General features: G+C 35.0%; 1 protein-coding gene across 1 annotated transcript in view; it reads left to right on the forward strand.

The window, feature by feature from the left end:
* Positions 1 to 20,150, forward strand: part of Cwc27 (CWC27 spliceosome associated cyclophilin) — a 244,990-nt gene that overhangs the window by 219,432 nt on the left and 5,408 nt on the right. The window lies entirely within an intron of this gene.

A 20,150-nucleotide genomic window follows, 5' to 3' on the forward strand; every position in this document is an offset into this window, starting at 1 on the left:
CACATCTGAGTCTTTAAAAAAAAATTAGTTGTAGATGGACATGATACCTTTATTTATTTGCTTGCTTATTTATTTTATGGGGTGCTAAGGATTGAACCCAATGCCTCACACATGCTAGGCAAGTGCTCTATCACTGAGCCACAACCCCAGCCCCAGATCTGAGCTTTTTGTATTCATTAAACTACTGCTATCATAAAGACCTTACCTCTGTTTATCGATTAAGACCTCTAAATAATATGTCCTTTTTTTTTCTTAAAAAGTACTTTAAAATATGTAGGACTTATGGCAAGTAATTATAAGTAATTATAAGTCCTCAAGTTTTATATGAAACTTTTAATCTAACGAAACTAAAATCTTTCCATGGCATTAATATTGTAGTCCAATATTTTTTATTCAAATAGGTTAAATTATTTGAGTTTGCATATTTTGAAAACTATCCTTATTTGAATGCTATTAATGTAAATAATGTGGAGGTATGGAATGTGAAATAAAGCTAGACATGACACTCATCTACATTATTATTTCTTTTTATTGTAAACAAATAGGATTCAGGTTGTTTCTCTGTTTGTACATGGAGTCAAGGCATACCATTTGTGTAATCATAAATTTACATAGGGTAATGTTGTTTGATTTATTCTGTTATTTTTTCCCTTCCCCCCACCCCTCTCACCCCTCTTTTTCCTCTATACAGTTCATCAACATTATTAATAGTCTAAAATCTTAAATGAGATAGCATTGTGAGGAAGGTTTCTGCTTAGAACAGATATTGGGAGGAAATTATGAAGTCCTTTCATAGTCATTAACAAGAAACTCTACATTCACATAGAATCCTTAACTCTCCTGACGTGGTTTCATCTTTCACATATAACTTGATACTATTGTCCTCTTGTTTCCTGAGGAAACTTGAAGTTCAAAGATTATAGAATGTAGTGGTACTAACACACCAGAGGCAGGAATCCATGGATCTTTTGGATAGTACTCTACAATGTCCCTTCCATATTTATTTAAGTATTTACTTAACCAAAGAATGTTTCTGAACTCTACTATCATTTGTTTAACCCAAGTTTGGTTCTTGTCAGTTTACTACATTTTTAAAAAGTGAAAATTAAGTAAAGGATTAAAATGAACAAAATTTGCCCTGCCCCAAGTGGCATATATATTTTCATGGGGTTTTTTTTTTTTGGCATTTCTGAAGAGTTGGTTTAATGAAAATTTTCTTCATTTCTTTTGAAATGACTCATTAAGTATATTTTTAGGCAATCATCTGTTATTCACATTAATAATAAAATATACAAAAACAACAGATATTAGGAATCACTTATACTTGATTTTAAATCAAATATGCATCCTTTTTATTGTTTTTTACTGTTACACTGGTAATAGGAATTGAAGGTGACTAGGGGTCCCACCAATTTATTTTTCTGTGCTATATTTCAAGCACCCCTACTGCCTTTATCCTATCTTCTCTCATTTAATCTTCACAATTTCATCAGATAATTATTATTCCATACTATAAATGAGAAACTGATTTGAAAGAAATTGGTTATTACCAGATTCATGGTAATAAATGGTCAAATTGTCTGTCAAACTTCAGAGCCCATGCTACTTGCTAGAATTCCTGCTTTGACCAACTGTGATTCCAACATGAAGTAATAATTACTAGGTTAAGGAACTTGACCGAATTTGACTTTCAGAGGCCTTTGATTCTAAACAGTAATACCCAGCATCTGTAACAGGTTATTGCCTATATCCCTCATTCTCATCTTTGGAATACTTTGCATGTTCTTTTAAATGAACCACCATGGAGGCTCCCTTTGAAACAATCATTCTTTTTCCCCTGAGAGTTTTGAGATCAAAACCTACTCCATCATCCAACGTATTGAATTATCACATAATCATACAGTGGGTAGTAATGTGACTACATGGACTCAAACCCCTGCTCCAACAATGACTGCTGAATGAACTAAGTAAGCAGCCTGACTCCTAAGCCTCAATTTCTTCACCATAAAGTGAAGATAACAGTACCTTCCTCAGAGTTATTAGAATTGAATGAGATAACTCCATAGAGCACTAAGAATCTGACTCTTAGAAAAAGCTTTGGAAATACTGGGGGAGGTGGGAGAGTGTATGGTACTTAGGGTAGTACTGGTAAGACTTGATGCATTACTCAAGCAGCACCAACTGAACATTCTAAATTGGCAAAATGTTATTTATATAGTCCTCTTGATCTAATAATCTCAAAGTAACATATGAAGAAAAAACAAATGTTAATTTATATCGGTTGCTATCTGTAACCTAAACGGAATGAAGACATATTTATTAAATTCACTACTAGTGCTCTATGTTCTATTTTATAATGTGCTGATAAGAAGAGATTAATATAGCCTTGTTTTTTTTTTAAGGCATGTTCTTTAGCTGAATCCAGATTATAAACTGCTGAGGTTGGCAGAGTTTAGCTAATATACATTTAGCACTCATAAAAATGAGAAGGAGAATGGGTGAGATTACCTTTTCTATGTTAGGAATATAGAGTCATAGATTATGGACTCTCTGTAGAATGTGTTTTTTTTTTTTTTTAATTTTAGCTGACAGGCATATTGTGAAATAGGAAAAAAGCTCTGCATGTGTGAGTCATTCATTTCTATTAGAAAGTTTAAGGAGCAGAAGTCCTTGGGATGGCATAATTCGTAAAAAAAAAAAAAAATCATTTCATGATGTTATAGATAGCAACAAAACCAGTGCAAAATGAGTTACCCTGGTACACAGGCAACAAAGTTTATCACCAAGTGTTCTGATCTTTTAACTATGTCTGAGAGAAATTTAAAGGGTACTTATAACAGGATCAAAGATCCCAAGTGGTAAGATTTCAGCTGAAGTTTAGTGAGAGAAGATGCGTTATTTCTATATAATTGTTTGTACTTCTAACAGATAATTTTACATAATGTGTCAGCTTCTTTTATAGTTATTAAATGAAATAAATAGTTGGTCATACTAATTTTTCAAATAACAATTTGTGTTTATAATACATCTTCAGCATATAAAACATCAAAAAAGCAAAGAACAAAATCACTAGTAATTATGTATAGCAAAGATAATCATTATTGTTTTTATTTATCTTCCCTTTTATGTGTAGATGCTTTTTCCAGAAATGAAATTATGCCACACCTCTTTTTAATATATTATCAACATTTTTCATGTCATTAAGTATTCTTTTGCCACATCTCATTTGATGGCTACAAGATTCTCTCATGCAGATATAGCATAACTTAATGTCATCCTCTTTTGAGAAAATTAATTTCACTTTTTATTGTAAACCTTTCATGAATGAATAAAAGTGTAGTTAAATATTTTATTAATCCATTATTTCCTTAGGTTAAAAGGAAATCAAATTACTGAGTCAGGTAGACTGTTTTTAGGAGAAAATTTTAATTAAGGTATAATTTGCAAATGAGAAAACAGTTGTTTTCTTTTCACTTTGAAAAAGTGCATTATATACAATTGCCAAAATTTGTAAGCTCACCAAAACAAGATATAGAACATTTGCATCACCCTAAAAAAGTTCCCTGGAGCCCCTTTCCAGCTGATGCCTTCCCAGCCAATTTCTAATTTCTTTCAGCTCCAAGTATGCCTTTGGTAACACTTTCACTGGATTATATTCTAGTAAGTTCTGTTATTTATACCTATACCAGCAATGTATGAAATTACTGGTTTCTCCTTACCCTGGGAATTGTGTGTGTGTGTGTGTGTGTGTGTGTGTGTGTGTGTGCTGTAGTATAGATTGAAGATATAGATTTACTAATCATTGCTTATTTCTCCCTTGTATTAACTTGTATTTCTTTGTTTACTGGTCAAGTTGAACTTTTTCCAGTATGTTAACTGGTCATTTGTATATCATTATTGTGGTGGTAGTGGTTGTTAATTGTCAGGTCTATTATGTTTATATATTTCTTGTTTGCTTTACAAAAGCTGTTAAATGTGAAAGATTTTGTTGTTGCTATTCAAAATAGTTTTACCAGTTTGTCATTGCCTTATAATATGCTTATGGAGGTTTTTGTTTTGTTTTGAACATGGAATTTTAAATATTTGCATTGCCAAATCTGCCAATATTTTCCCGCATGATTTCTGCCTTCTATTATTTTTAAGGCCTTCAGAATCCCAAGTCTGCATAGTTAAATCTTTCTCTAGTATTTTTTTTTTTTCAGTGTACACCAAAAACCCACCTGGAATTGATTTGGCATATTAGGTCAATGTTATAACTTTTTTTTTCTAAATTGCTAACCACCACAACTGAATAATCCTGTTTCCCTCACCAGTATTAAATGTGTGCTTTATTGTAGAGTGAGAACTTATGTATACTTTGGGGTCAGTTTCATTGTTTTACTTTTTTTTACACCAATTTTTTTTTTTCCTTTCTAACCCTGTGCCAATGTCCCACACTGATTGATTATTGCAACAGTACAATATTGTTTAGTATCTGGTAAGGCAACTTGGACCTTTATTATTCTATATTTATGTTTTTTAGTTTCAAAGCCTAAGTGAGTGGATAATATGCTACATTCTTATTTTCTTTTAGTTATCCACACCTGGAAAAAGCTCAGACAATAGACCGTGGAATCAATAAAAAAGGCCCCATTATTTAACAGGTGGCCACTACCTGAATTGCAGTCTCAGTGCCAAGAAGGAAATAATTAGTCTTTAGACAAACCCTTCAAAGTAATGGAAAAGATCACATATGGAAAATAAGTAGCATGAGGAATAAAAAAGAATGAAATCTAGCATGTTTGATTGCCATTTGCTGGTATAGGTACATAAGTGTTTTATGAGAAATTTGATCAGAAGTTTTTCCATTTCCCTGACCTACTAACCAAAATCACAAAAGATAAAATATTGGAATACATACCGTCTCAATTCCTTCTCTTTTATCTGATGTGAATCCCCAGGACCGTCTAGGTGTCCATGTAGAAATTCAAGCTACAAATTGCTCTCTCAAAGACATTGTTACTTTCTAAATTAGCTGCCATTTGAAGTAGGAATATCCATCCTCTCTAGTATTAGTGTAGATAATCAAGTGAAATATAATAATAATGTTTGTTCTTTCTGTGCAAATAATTCATTTGACCACAATAAGCAAACTGTTGCAATTGAGTACTGTTTTTTCAGTAGAAATAAAAGTTAAAGTAGGAAGCTAATATCTACTGAACATTTGCAAAGCAAATCTCTTTGAAACCTCCAAGATAGATATTGTTACTGTGTCCATATTTTATGGGAGGAACCTGAGGAACAGACAGATTAAGTAACATGGATAAGATCTCAGTTAGGAAGTGGTAGAGCTCAGAAATAGCCAGTCATGCATGGCTCAGTAGTTTGGTTCTATTTATTTCCAAAGACATTGTCTTGTTTGTGATTTGTATTGCTTACATGTAATATCATCACACTTAATACTATTAAAAAAAGCCTTACTAGTTTATCTGGTGAAACTTAATATGTCCATGATTTCATGGCATTATACATGTTCTCAGAGGTTCTCCTACCCACATAACAATTTCTCTGAGCTAGCCTGCATATTTTTCATATTTTCTAATACAACAGTTTTGTTGTTGTTGTTAAACTGTCATAATAAGGCCAAACAAGTGACTATTAGTCAAAAATTGTCTAGCTCCTTTTAAATCTTGGAAGATATGAAATTTCATATCTCTCATGATATTCCTGTATTATTTGAAGAATTAAAATTCAGAAAGTTATTTATAACCTTCATTAACTTAAGAAACTCTTGCCACATTTACTCATAAGTTTTCAGAGGCATATAAACAGTAAGAGTGGTTATGAGCAGGGGTTTTGGAATCAGACCTGAATTTGAACCCCAGCTTAGAAATTCACTAGCTTTGTGATCTCAAGAAAATTACGTAACCTTTCCAACCCTGTTCCTCAAAGTGTAAACTTCAGATAATAATAATACCTTTTTGGTGGGTCAGTTTGTGGATTAAATGAGATGCTATTTTAAGGGGTATTGTAAGGTGTCTGGAACAATCAGTGCTCTATAAATGTTCTGTTGTTCTTATCTTTGTGATCATTGTTATTTTTAAAAATTAACACTGTCAGTAGATCTATCAAGATGCTGATTGGAATTTGTACCATTTCTATAATATGTTTGTCTGCTTTTACAATCTTTTCTTAACCCATAATTATTCACAGTGTTCATTGTTAGTGTCTATCATAATTATTACATTCTGAGATAAAAGAAATTTGAGTTTTGATATTTTTTCAGTGAATAGTAATGCCCCCATTAATGAAATATTGGTTTTTCCTTGAGACTAAAAATACTAAAAAACATGCTTGGGAATTGGGCAAAGCACATATGAAGTAACAAACATTGTAAATATAATTTAAATATAAAGCAGAATATCATTACTTTGTAGAACATAGAATTATAAGCTCAGTATAATATAAATGTTTTTATTCCATCCCTACCTTTTAGCCCAGTTTAAGGTATTGATAAAATGAAGCAAAGGAATGAGATTGTAGACCAGATTGCCTTGTTAGTGTTCATTTTATACAGTACTATAAATAATGCTGCAAGAAAACCAATGTGGTTCTTTATAAATAGAATTTTGTCAAAGTTGATGGCCTGGAATGGTGATTGTTTTAGTTCTGAGCTCTCTAGCTAGTCCCTGAAGTCACCTATTTTTTCTGCCTTTTTTTTTTTTTTTTTCCTGGATGAAAAAAAACTTTTCTGTATTCTGTGCTTTCATATAATTTACCCTTAAATAAGTTTCTGTCACATTAGAGAAGTTTGCTTTGTTCACAATCTGAGAGACAGGCAGAGCCATGTGCCCAGGCTGGTTACCAGGCCTTTTTGATTTCAAACTTCATCTTCTCTCTGTATGTTGTGCTATTACTTCATTGGCCATAGATTACATATTATTGGCTAAGCAGTTGGTTAAACCCCAGGCAGGTGTAAGAACACGTATGACAGATTTATTCTGGAAAGCCTCTTAAATCTTTCCACCTGTTTCCTGCTGAGTGTTAACCATGTTAGATAGTCAAGAAAGCCAAGAAACTGCATTCCCCTATTTCTGGAAATATTTTGAAAATTACATCTTTCACATTTAGTCCAACAATACTCAATATTTACTAAAGACACTCTGCAATGTAAGGATTTTTTTCTTAGCCGAGAGAAACAAAAGACATTTTTTAGAGTTGGCTTTTCAAAACCCCAAACTGAGGGGGCAATATTAACATTCCTTTAAAATTCAGAACAAAGGAGATTTTTTCCATGTTAGTGGTGAAGTGTAATAGAAAATCCACTGGTTTTCATCTTTGTTTTCTTTTTCCAAAGGTCTGCATCTATTTTCCTCTTTGCTTAATTTTCCAAATGTTCTATTTTCTTGTCCTTGTTTTTGTGTGCTCGAGTATTTTAAATTTTTTGTTCCTATTTTTCTCCTACTATCAATTTTTAAATTTATCTTCTGATTTTTTTGTTTGCCTTTTCTTTTGCCATTTCTGTCTGCATTTTCCCTACTTTTAAGTTAACTCTGTTGCCTTTTCAATTCTTTCTTTATCTTTACTTTTCTTTCTTGATTCCTTTCTCTCCCTTGACCTCTCCTGTTTTTCAGTCATCTCTGCCCTGTACAACCTGCTCTGCTAGACATGAACAGAATCACAGACTTCATTTTTCTTAGGACTCTTTTATTTATATACATTGACCTCTGGACTCATTCACGTTTTGTCTACCTGTCCCTCTCTCTTCACATGAGCTACTATTATCTCTGCTCTTCCATGTTGAAAAAAAGACTTACACCTTTCTTTTTCACATATGCTGGTGCTTAAATCCTCTACTATCTTAATTTCTATAGAAGCTTTGAACATGTATGAAAAGAGATCCCTAAGTTACTTGTAATTACTGATAGAGAAAGCCCTAAAATTAAAAATTCATAAGATTTGTAGCCATGAATTTAATTTTGATAGTTAAAATGCAGAAGTGAAAGCATATAATCGATATTTTTTAACATTCTAGAAATCATAAGAAAATGTCAAAAATTTTTAAACAAAAAAACTATCTTTATGTTAAATAGTAGCTAAAATGTGAACTTTAAATCACAGAAGAAAAATGGTTGTGATATTTGGGGTTAATAATGTTATTATTCTTTATCTGGTTTCATTCACTTGAAATAAATCTTAAGAGTTTGTGATTTTTTAATTAGTTGTGCTTTCTTAGCACAACTATTATAATAAACATCAAATGTTTGTTAGCATACTTATCACATTCTCTAAAAACTATTTTGGTAGTTATTTTCCATTAGCAGCAAAAGTACCTGTAAAAGTATCAGTATTTGCTATATAACAGTATATTTAGGCTTCCAGATTTTCTAGGCTATAAACTAGGTATCTGACTTCCACTTGGTAGCTAACTCTATGACCTTCGATGGCTTCTCCTCTCGAGCTTATCTGTAAAATGGAATAGAGAAAACTAAGCTACTTACATATATAAAAAAATTCAAGGCTATCTACAAAAAGTTCTAAGAGTTCAATATTTTAGCCAGATACAAAATAAATATACAAAAGTTGGTAATTGTTCAGAAATAATCACTTAAAATCAAAATATTCCTAAAAGAATCTAATTTGCCAAATAAAAATTATCTGGAAATAATAAAGAATTTTCAGAACCTTTATGTTAATGAAGAAAACTGCAACCTATTATGGAACAGGTATACTATGTTTCTAAAATAGTTTGTATTTTATAAAAACCAAGTTACTTCAAAATTATTCTATAAACCTAATATAATCCAAATAAAAATACCAGTAGAAAGAAAGAGAGGAGGAGTAAAAATAGCCAAGAAAAATTTAAATAAAAAAACTAACAGGGGGCTGGGGGTGTAGCTTAGTGGTAGAGCATTTGCCAGGCAAAGCCTTGGGTTAGATCCCCAGCACCACCAAAAAGAATAAGGGAAGTCACTATGTACTCCTTAGACATAGGTTGTGCACAGCAACTTCTAAAGAGTACAATGCGGAAAACAGGAGAAAAGAGTAATGCTACCATGGAAAAACACAAGAAGCACTATCTCAGCAAGGTGATTAAGGTTTACATCACAATCATAATCTGTGCTGATATTGTGTAGTCTAGATATGATGTGATGAAAATGCACTTTAATAGCACTTTATTCTGGGGTCTTTCTTCCAATAACCCATAAACCAACCCTTCTCATGAGAAAAATATTAAATTGCAGTGGTGAGGCATCCTAATAAATACCAGTACTCTTCAAAACTGCCAAGATGATTTAAAAACAAAAAGGAAATTTTGAGAAATTGCCACAGCTGAGAATAACCTAAGGCGACATGACAAGTAATGTGATGAGGTATCCTGAAATGAGATCCTGGAACAGAAAAAGGACATTAGGTAAAAACAAAGTGTGTTAGTGTGCTGAGGCTGCTATATAACAAGATACCACAGATTGATTGGCTTTCACATCAGACATTTATTTTCTCACAGTTCTTTAGGCTGGAAGTCCAAGAATAAGATGCTGGCAAGGCTGAATTCTGGTGAGGCTTTCAGATAGCCACCTTCTCTGTGTCCTCATATGACCTTTTCTGTATGCATATGTGTTCCTGGTACCTCTTCCTCTTCCTATAAAGACATAAGTTCTGTTAGGTTAGAGGTTCACCTTTATTACCTCATTTAAACAACTACCTCCATAAAGGCCCTATCTCCAATACGGCCAGTCACATTGGAAGTTGGGACTCCAAATATGAATTTTGCAAGTATACAATTCAGTCCATAACACTAAGGAAATCAAAATAAACTATGTGCTTTACTTAATAATAACATATCTATATTGGTTCATTACGTCTAATAAATGTACCATAATAATATAAGATGTTAATAATACAGGACACTGGTTTTGAGGTAAACTAGAACTCTGTTCTATTTGCTCAATTTTTTGTAAATCTAAACCTTTTCTAAAAATAGTCTATTAAAAATAAATTTTGAGAAAGTTGTTCAAAAACAAGTAAAGGGATAGCAATCTTTCCTAGCCAGATGCCAAAATACACTATAAAGTTATGAAGTTGAGACAATGAGGTAGCCATTTAGGGAAAGTAATTATATTAGAACTGTATCTGACTCAACATACTAAAATATCTTCTAAATTTGCTAACAATTAACAGATGAAAAAAGAACTGTGATAGTGACAGGTGAAAATATAGTTGGACATTTACCTGGTCTTGATGTGGGGAAAGACTTAAGGATGACCTTAGAGATAGCCCATAAAAGAAGAGACTGCTTGCTATGACTAAAAAATTATAAAGTTCAGTGGAAGAAAAGAAAAAAGGAAAAGAAGGTTAACGGGAAGAAGATAGGAAACACATAGATAAAGTTTCACTAAAACAAAATTAAAGGACAAATCACATGCTAAGAAAGATATTTGTAGTTTATGTGATAAAAGGGGAACTTATATGCATAATTCATGTGATATTCTCACAAATCTATAAGGAAAGCATTAATGTGCTATTTTTTTAATGGGCAAAGGACACAAACATACATGTCACAAAGAGCCAAAAACATGAAAACAAAATCAGTTTCACTGGTAATCAAAGCAAAATAAAGCACCTTATTCAGGACAATCTGAATGAATTTGTATAACCTTTCTGGAGGGCAGTTAGGCCATATTAATCAAGAGACTAAAAAGAATTCTAATTGTGGGAATTTATCCTAAGTATTAGTAAAGATTCTCTATTACGGATGATAGAAATATCTTCTAAAATGGGGAAATTAGTAATATGGGAAGCTTTAGGAATGAAGTTTGGTCATGGATGGACCCAAGAGTTCAACCAAAGTTAAGAACCTTCCCCCCACCACCATCCCTTTTCTGGCTCCATTTTTATCTCTGTGGCCTGTTCTGTAGGCAGGCAAGGCCTGTCCCATGTGTCCTCATTCCTAGGACAAGGATAGGAAGCATCATCCCATCCCAACCCCAACTACCTGGACAGAGAGTAGAGAAGAGTTGTTTCAGAAAGGAAATAAAAGACTCTGTTACCAAAAGAAAGAATGCTAGGCAGGAAAAAAAAAAGAGATGCTTCCTACAATTAAGAAAATCCAAATATTGAGTCACATGGATATTATTCACAGCATTATTTATAAAGGTGAAGATTTGAGAAAAAAATGTATAATAAGGAATTGATTGTAAATTATATGATCCAGTACTAGACAATGAATAATATTATATATAATTATCCATTTAAAACGATAATTATAGTATAGTCAGATAGGAAAATCAAATAACAAGATGTATGCATTCTGTGTGTGTGTGTGTGTGTGTGTGTGTGTAAATGTACATGCATGCACACATAGACACACATAGAAAAATGTGAAGGAAATGACGTACCTATATATTTTCATTAGTTATTGATGAACCATGGAATTACAGGTACTTGTTTTGTTTTGTTTTTCCTTTTGTCTCTTAAAAAGGAAGATTACCTACTTGGCAAAAAGCAAAACAAAAACATGGAATGTGTATTACTCATGGTGTGAAGATAATAAAAATAAAATAACATTTCTATAATTCTTTTTAATTTTTTTTTTTAGTTTTAGGTAGACACAATACCTTTATTTTATTTATTTATATGTGTTGCTAAGGACCAACCCAGTGCCTCACATGTGCTAGGCGAGCTCTCCACCACCAAGCCACAACCCCAGCCCCACAGTTCAGTTCTGTATTTCTTTGAGTCTTCCAATAGTTCACACCCTTTGATTTATGGTCTAGTATAGGCAGAATATATTTAGAAATATGCATATAAGCCACCAAGGTTAGTTGGGATCAAATAATTTATGTATGTATGATGATACACACAAAAACACTTTGAAAGGGATATGCAGTCTTATAGAGTACCAAACTATAAAAAATGATAAATACATAACACATATATGTACCATTATGGACTGAAGTGTGTCCCCCTCCCCAAAAAACATTCATATGTTGAAGCTGTCTTCAGTATGATAGTATTCGGAGGTGGGGACTTTGGGAACTGGTTAGATTTAGATAAGGTCATGAGGGTGAAAACCCAAAATGAGATTAGTGTCTTCATAAGAAGAAGAAGGGACCAAAGCCTCCCTTTGTCTCTCCACTCATATACTGAGGAAAGTCCATGTGAGGACACAGCAAAAACTGTAGCCATCTACAACCCAAGAGAGAACCCTCATCAGATACTCACCTTGCTTTATCTTGTACTTCTGTATTCAGCACTGTGAGAAAATAAATTCCTATTATCTAAGTTACCCAGTCCATGGTATTTTGTTTATGGCAGCCCAACCTGAGTAAGACACACACAAACTACAATATAAGTGATAATAAACATATGGACCACTCTTTGCCATTTGCAAAGGCCTTTCAAAGGCATAATGTTTGTTCCTCATACTAACCACACGAGGTAAATGGGGAGCACCTTACCATCCCCTTTTCACAGATGGGGGAAAAAGGTCTGAGAAGCGGTGTGACTTTCCTATAGTCAAAATTGTAACTCCAAACTCAGTTCTTCTGACTTCAATCCACAAAGTTTTCCATAGAAATTCAAAGGTAGGAGCAGGTCCTGAGACCCAGGGTAGTTAGAAAAGATTCTTAGGAGGCAATGGGGATTAAACTGGGGCTTGAAAGGACCAAGAACATTCACCAATAGGCCAGAAGTGTTCCAGAGAAGTGACAGACAAAAAATGTGCTACCCATCTCTGATACAGACCAGTGTGGTCTTTTCAAAGAATTAAACAAGAGCAATACATAAAAATTGTTTTGTCTTGCTGAAATTTTTATTTAAAAGCAAAAAACACTGTTTTTGCTTTTCAAGTACAAGCCTCCTTTCAAGCCTCCCCTTAAAAAACTTAAACCAGATCATTTAAGTTTGTGATCCATAGTCCCACAGAATGACAAACTTAAGTAATAACCAGGAGCTGTTTAGTTGGGTTTCTTAAGAATTTTAACTTAATAGAGAAATGAAAAGCTGTCAACACAGTACACAAATTATGTGTATGACAAATTATGTGTATGCCGTTCACAGAGAGCAGCAAGGTCTTTCAACCCACATAGAGGAACGCTGTCTGAGGACAATGTGTGCATTTTCCCCCACCTCAAAGCTAAGCAGACCAAAGGCAAATGTTAATCTTTAAGCAGTTTAACTGGCCTGTTTGAGAAAGATAAGTGCTGGGTTTGCACAGCACAAGTTTAGTGTTGGTGGAAATACCCTGTGGTGTTTTTGAGTACTGTTCTATTCTCTGTTATTATGGAATTTTAAAGGTGAGTTACTTGGCTGGAAAAGCAGAGGTTTATAAACATAATTACTAAATAATTTGGAATTACCTCTAGATACTATCAAGGAGAAACGTGAACAAAATCAGAAGTCTAGCCAAAGATTTTAGAGGTGACTCACTTATTCGCAAGCATTTATTGAGAACCTTCTTCTTCCAAGCATTACTGAATAGTGCCGGGTACAGAAATCCAGTAAGACAGAGCCACCATTCTTACTCACACCTGTGGCCCACTGAGGGTGACAGTGTGAGCAAGACTAGACCAGAGTGAAGTTCAGGGATCTGGGATCCCAGAAGAGAACCTTCATACTGGCAGAGAAAGAGCAGGCCAGACCAGAAGAGGATGAGGATGCTGCTTCAGGGGGAGGGAGAGGAGGAGTTTATGGTGTGTAGAGAAGCAGCAAGGAGGCCGGAGAGTGCAAGTAATTTGAATATCTGGAAATTAAGATGTGATGGGGAAAGGTGATAGTAAAGGGAGCAAAAGCCAGATTATAGAAGCCACAAAAGAAATTTAAGTTTCCTTATGTAGACAGTGGAGAGCCACCAAAGGATTTAAACCAGGATAGTGGGGTATGATTTGATTTGCTGTATTTCTGAAAAGTACATATAACAGAAAAGACCTGGATATTGTCGTAGACCACAGGCAATCTTTAGTAATTTGATGCCTGAGAGGAGACTGCCAGACACCACCCTCACAGCACAGGCCATGGCCCTTGGTTCTGCCCATCTTGGACCTCCAGCTGAATGGAATCTTGTGTGGCATCGTCACTTTAGGAAGAACAAGGAGAAACTAGGAATGAGATTCCAGAAAGCAGTGAGTTGAGGCAATAATGGAATAAAAATTTATAATGGAAATTAGTGTTTTTGTTTCTAAGTAAGGTTTTTCCCAAAGATGAACCCACATGTCTCAAGAGATTTTGGAAGTTGGAATTGCTTTAAAGGCTAGCCTGGGAGCCACTCAAGTGATCATGTACTGCATTTTGAAAATTTTGTAGTACAGAATAAGCACTACCCAATCTTGATTTTTTATCTTCTTTTCTGGATCTAGCACTGAATTAACTTTTGACTTACTCCTGAAATGAAATCCATCTTCATAGAAAGTTTACTACCTCTGAAGGTGTTCAAGAAAGTACCTAGTCAACAATGTGCCAGCTCCAAGTTTCTCAACGCTCAATCTTGGAGATTGCCTATGAAATGGACTGGGGGTGTAGCTCAGTGAGAAACTGCTTACTAGCATACATGACACACTGAGTTTGATTCCCCATCACCACAAAAAGGGAAGGGAAAGAGAGGTGGAGGGAGGGGGAGAAAGAGAAGGAAGGAGGCAGGGAGGGAGGGGTGATAATTCTTTTCTTTCTACTCCATCATTCAGTTTGTTGTGGATGCTACCAGACAACATGGGAGAAAGCTTTTGGTAGACCACTGTCAGTGGATGCTCTGATTATTGTTTTATACTTTGTAGGCAATTCCAAAATGTGTATCTGCCAAGTTATTTGTTATTGTGTTCTCACTAGTAGAAAATTCACTTCAGGAGAACAGGACCTGGGTCTTACTCATCTTTGTGTCACCAGTATCTAGAATTTGCCTATAGAAAGACCTCAGATGGTGAACAGAAACTTGGCCTTCATGGTTTTAATCACCCAGGTGATTTTAAAATGCAGTCTACATGTTAAAACTACACTTTAAGAACCAATGCCGTAGGACTGGGGTTGTAGCACAGTGATAGAGCGTTTGCCTAGCATATATGAGGTACTGGGTTCAATTCTCAGCACTGCATATAAGTAAATAAATAAAAGGTCCATTGACAACTTAAAAAGAAACATTGTTTTAGTCTGGCACAGTGGTGCATGCCTGTAATCCCATTAATTTGGGACACTGAGGTGGGAGGATCCCAAGCTCAAGACCAACCTCAGCAACTTAGCAAGGCCCTAAGCAACATAATGAGAATCTGTCTCAAAATTAAAAATATAAAAAGTGCTGGGGTTGTGGCTCACCTTGGGTTCAATCACTGGACCCAAGGAAGGAAGATTGCTTTAAAAAACAATAAATCCACCTGCCTTGCCAAGCACAAGGCCCTGGGTTCAATCCCCAGCACTGCCAAAAAAAAAAAAAAAAAAGCAATAAATCCTCTCTCCAGTTCTACATTAAGTTCCATAGGAGATGGAAAAGAACATGAGGTACTCTCATACTGCAGTCTATCAAAAAAATAAAAACTTGCAATCTGATATAAATGCAGTGCAAAAGCAACTATTAGTATGTGCTGAGTGTGAGAGGTCATGAAAATGTAGACTTGAGTCTTTCTACACAGTCTAGTCAATGGTTTAGGGACCTTATCATTAATAAAAGACCACCCCACACACAAAATGAGGTCAAGTTCTAGTACCAGTCAGCAATCTTGGCCAGCACAAGGAATCTGAAGGCTTCATTCCCATCACAGATCACCATCTATGGGAATATATCTATGAACAAGGTTCAAACCATCTCAGGCGACTGATAGTCTGTTTACAATTCAGTAAACAGGCAGTTACAAAATGATGAGAGTTGATGAAAAGAAACAAAATAATTTGGTGAGATAGGAAATAACCAGTTATTAGAAAGTTTTAAGGGTCAAACTGAAGTATTTCAGTCTAATACAATAGCCAGTTATTCCTGATGAAAGAAATGCTATAAAAGAAACTTATAAAAAAGATTATTAAAGCTTTTGGAAGAATTGGGGAAGAGAGCAATAGTACAGATGCAGACAGTACACCTGCAGTACTCTAAAATAAAGATCATAAATATTAGTGTTTCTTTCAAAAGGGGAAAAAAGTTCCTAAATTAGGCTGACTTGGAAATGGGAAGGAATGATATATAGAATTCCCTATGAACAAGAGAGCTGTTACATTATATCAGCATAAATAATTTAAATGTGTGTCAATTGAATGAATTGGAATTCTATACCAGAATTCTATACTGGGGTGTCTGAGAATCAGGTCCTGTCAGGGGCGGGCTCTGAGGGCCCCAGAGCCGCACCCTGGCCTGATCTCTAAGATGGCGCCTGGCAGCTTGCCAGACATAGCTGCACTCATAAACAAGTTTTAGGAAGTAACCCTGGTTGGCTGTTGTACACGAGGTGATCCTGGTATCTGCCTGGAGACTGTTCCTTGATAGGCTGACTTTCCTGGTAGTCTACTCTCTGATAGGCTGATGTTCTCAATATAAGTCTGAGACTTGTGGAATAAAGGGCTTTTGGTTCCTGTGATGAAGAAGAGCGTAGGCGTTGTGATCATCCCCGCGGGCGGTGGGCGATCATAGGTCCCTTCTTGCATTCTCCATTGATGTTAATTATAATCATACATTAATCTATTTCACAATTGAGGAGTTTTAAAACTGGATATTAAGATTAGTGAAAATCATTTGTTTACTTTTGTTTATAATATTGCAGTCCCATACCAAAAAGCAAAACAACTGACAACCCGTAAGTAAGTAGCAAGCTTCCCTATTTGTGAAACACACTGTAGTCTGATTCTATTTAAGAATCTGAGCCTATGTTAAAATATTTATTAATCAGAACTAAATTTTTGTCTTCGCCTCCAAGTGAACACATTCTAAAATGTTCATGTGTAAATGATTAGTGTGTCATTAATTCCAAAGAATTCATTGCCCTTATTGGATCAATTCTATGACCACCACAGAGTGGACAGTACTGAGTTATTGGGACATACAAGATTGTAAACTACCAGACCCGCCTGTACTCGAATTAAGTCTGTGTTCTCAGTCTGCATGCAAATCCTCAAAGGAGACCGTGAAGTGTGGGCACGCTTTCAGTTGCTTCAATCAATGATTTATGGAGGCATGTAGGTCAGGAGTTTCTGTGCTGAAAATCATAGTAACTGTTTTGTTTTCCTTTTTAAAATGAAGTGACCGAAGCATGTTGAAAGATAACTGGGTGAAGCATTTTGATTATGCTTTTATTCATATTAAATATTAAATATTATTGCTGAGTAACCATCCATGCTAAGTATTATGATATTAATCCGAAGTAGTTTGTAAACTGATATCCCCTTCTTTCCATTGGGATTAGGTTTGTTATTAATCAAAATGTTGGATTTGTTTAGTGCAGTGGTGTATGAACAAACAGTTGAAACAGCTCCTTAATTTACAACTTTCTGTTTTTTCAAATTTGTAAGAAAATCTTTTTCTTCTTGTAGGCTTTAGGCTGTTGTTCATGTCTTAATTTCATTTCTCATACCAGAGCCAACTAAATCCAATAGCTGCAGATACTCTTATGGCATAGAAAGGAGGAAGGTTCCTTTTTATGTTTTCAATTGACAAAGTCTGGTAAAGACTTTTTGAAGCATGGACAGTTTCTGCTAGAAATGAGTATTACAGATAAATCTGTATTTTGGTGCAGGGAATGGGATCCTTATTAAAACAGAAGATCTATACGTGGAAAGGTATTAATAAGTTAACTAGGATAGTAGGGTTTTTTAATACCAGTATTGAATAAAACAATTTTAAAGGCCATGTGATTCCAGCAACTTCCCAATGTTGGCTAGGATACCAACAGAACCTCTAAGAACTTGGAAAGCTACTAAGAACTTACTGAAATGCAACATAGGAATCTGTGTGGTAAAGGACCTTCACAGTCTTGGCACTCTTCTAAACTTGCTTCCCATTGGTGATACACTTTGTATTTGTGGGGAATGCAGTATAGATTGTAAGAAGTGTTGTAGAAAAGACCATCTCTCATTATCTGAAACAAAATGCTAAATGTATTATTTCAGTAATAAAGAGTTATAGATTCTTTTTCTTTTTAACTCAGTACTGGGAATCTAACCCAGGGCCTCACATGCTAGACAAGCACTCAACCACTAAGCTACATCCCCGATTCTTTTCTTTCTTTCTTTCTTTTTGAGATAGGGTCTCACTAACTTGCAGTCCCCCTGCCTCAACCTCCCATGCTTTTAGGCACATTCTTTCTGTGCAAAGTAGGTTGCAAATTTTTTATTGTGCTTTTGAAGTCAGGAACTGTCTAGGAGTTGACATAAACTCAGAAGCAGCTATTTACAAGTGACTGTTACTGATTGGCTGGCCTTCAGAAGCACTTCACTGGAGTGAGTCTGCCACTGATTGGCACAAGACTGGCTGATTACTTGGCTTTCAGAGGTGTATTTACTGAAGTGAGTTGTCACTGATCATTTAGACCTAGACGAGTCATTATTAATTGGTTGAATTCAATTTAACTGTTTCCAACTGTTTCTAATGGTTATTCATTACCATAGCAATAGAACAGTCCATCTTTTTCTAGAAATTGGAGATATTTTTACTCTCAGAAGCTAATACTGAAACACTGTAGGAAATTGAAAGCATTGGAATATTGGACCCTGTGGAATTCATCTAAGTATACAATGGTTGTTAAGATGCATTTTCTAAGTAAGGGTATTTACTAAAGCAACAGAAGTATAAAAAGTCAGCAGCACTCATGTGTGACATATATGTTCATGTATTGAGATCAGTAATGAAATTTGATGCAAATAATATTACTATCAAGTGTAAAAAGTGTAAATGTGATTTACCTCATTTGGTAAAGTAGATTCTAGGTCATCCACATACCACTCGTACTCATTTCATTCTGATAAGCTTCCTCAAGTGGAATAGAAGGTGCGGAATGGCACAGAAGCTTCCAGTTATCAGCCCTTCAGCAGCTCCTGAGCCCGTAGAAATGGTAGCATCACTAGTATTGTAACACTTTATTTCCCTCACAATATCTTTGTTAGGCTTCTTCAAAATCTGGGTATATCCATAGGAGTCTGACACACAAATAAATGCCACTCATCTTTTGTGCTACTGTAAGGAGGGGGAGTAGAGAATCTCTGCTAGCATCTACTGCCCAAATCTCTGCTTGTAAGGCAAAAGAAATAAACATCATATTTGGGTTTCACCTGAGAGTTACAATGGGTGTATATAGAATTAATCTTATACACAGCTTAGTTCTATCTGCTGGGATGAAGAGAAGTGTATGTAGGATGCACCTACAAGAATGGTTTTGTTTAACTAGTAGGAAAATCCTTAACAGTTTTGTTTTGCTTATATAAAGACTGAACTTTTCTCTTTCCAAATTCATTCAACTTCTCTGAAGTCTGGTCTTTTGACTTCCCTGTTTATCCCTGACACCTCCTAATGGGGGCATATCTAGTAACATACATAGTTCCCTGCTGCTAAGGATAGCCAGCTTATGACCACTTAGGATTCAAGTACATGTTGATACCTTAAGACCATTAAGCATTTGCTAAAGTAGGAAATCAGGATGGTTAGATTTGTTACAATCAATGGTAAGAGGAGACAGTAAGTCCCGGGAGTTATACCGTAAGTTTAATTTCCTTTTTATGAAAAAAAAATTAACCTAGCTACTCCCCAGAAAAGGGAGTCTCAACACCATTTGAACATCACTTTCATATTTTCATAACGTATCCCCTAATATTGACCCATTGAAGTACTGAAAACAAAACAAAATGAAATAGAACTGATTTTTTATCTAGCGTTTTGCTCTACAACCTGGTTTAGTGAGTGTGCTCTTCAAAAGAAGCAGAGTTCTAGGAGTATGGTTGGAAGAATACTTCAGGTTAGAACTCTTAACCTCTCCCCAGGGGACCATGACAGAGACATTCACTACTAAAATACAAACCAGTAGAACAAACTAGGCATGTTTTTCAAATTTAAGTCTTCTGAGAAGTTGCTTTCCGTGTATTATAAGCATCAGTAAACAATAACCCCGTCTTGGTGTTCCGTACCCTTATGGCTCATTGTGCTAGTGATTGCACAGTAGTACAGAATTTCTACTTTTGGTTCTCATAACGAAATCACTGAACCATCTCTCTCC

Source organism: Sciurus carolinensis, chromosome 6 (assembly GCF_902686445.1).
Source record: "Sciurus carolinensis chromosome 6, mSciCar1.2, whole genome shotgun sequence".
NCBI lineage: Eukaryota > Metazoa > Chordata > Mammalia > Rodentia > Sciuridae > Sciurus > Sciurus carolinensis.